This window comes from Oncorhynchus tshawytscha, linkage group LG13 (genome assembly GCF_018296145.1).
Source record: "Oncorhynchus tshawytscha isolate Ot180627B linkage group LG13, Otsh_v2.0, whole genome shotgun sequence".
Classification (NCBI taxonomy): domain Eukaryota; kingdom Metazoa; phylum Chordata; class Actinopteri; order Salmoniformes; family Salmonidae; genus Oncorhynchus; species Oncorhynchus tshawytscha.
The window spans coordinates 9617860-9619094 of record NC_056441.1 but is presented as its reverse complement, the minus strand read 5'-3'; positions in this window follow the sequence as shown (position 1 = coordinate 9619094).

Genomic DNA, 1235 nt, shown 5'->3' with positions numbered 1-1235 from the left:
TCTCTCACAGACCTATAATCCTTCAGTCTCTCACAGACCTATAATCCTTCAGTCTCTCACAGACCTATAATCCTTCAGGTCTCTCACAGACCTATAATCCTTCAGGACCTATAATCCTTCACTCTCACAGACCTATAATCCTTCAGCTGACCTAATCCTTCAGGTCTCTCACAGACCTGTAATCCTTCAGGTCTCTCACAGACCTATAATCCTTCAGGTCTCTCACAGACCTATAATCCTTCAGGTCTCTCACAGACCTATAATCCTTCAGGTCTCTCACAGACCTATAATCCTTCAGGTCTCTCACAGACCTATAATCCTTCAGTCTCTCACGGTAGATGCCACCCTCACCCCAGGTTTCCATGGTTACCTGCCCATGGGCACTGACAATGGCATTGGAAGAATCTAAAAACGAAGTGAGCCCAGAGTGACTTCTGTAAAGACACCGCATGTATTTCTAATACTGTTGTTGGGGGAAATCTTCAACATGAAAACTATGGAACGTTTGTTTGTCATGTGTTAGAATGCACTTTTTAGTTTCCTTTTTTCATTAACGATGATGATGTTGATTATTATTATTATTATTATTTAATTAAGTATTGAGGTGATATACCTGTCCTGTATGGTAACATTGTTTTACATGGCTTAAGAGAATTATACTGTATACCCTCTCTCTGACTGACACACACACACACACACACACACACACACCTTCTATGCATCGCACATACCCACCCTCGTTCGGCATCTGCAACGAGACTTAACCCACACACCACCATATTCTCCCAGCGCACTTGATATACTCTGTCTGTCTGAGCCCAGCACCAGCCTGGCGAATATGATATACTCTGTCTGTCTGTCTGAGCCCAGACCCAGCCTGGCCAATATGATATACTCTGTCTGTCTGAGCCCAGCACCAGCCTGGCGAATATGATATACTCTGTCTGTCTGTCTGAGCCCAGACCCAGCCTGGCCAATATGATATACTCTGTCTGTCTGAGCCCAGCACCAGCCTGGCCAACATGATATACTCTGTCTGTCTGAGCCCAGCACCAGCCTGGCCAACATGATATACTCTGTCTGTCTAAGCCCAGCACCAGCCTGGTCAACATGATATGCTCTGTCTGTCTGTCTGAGCCCAGTACCAGCCTGGCCATCATGATATACTCTGTCTGTCTGAGCCCAGCACCAGCCTGGCCAACATGATATACTCTGTCTGTCTGAGCCCAGCACCA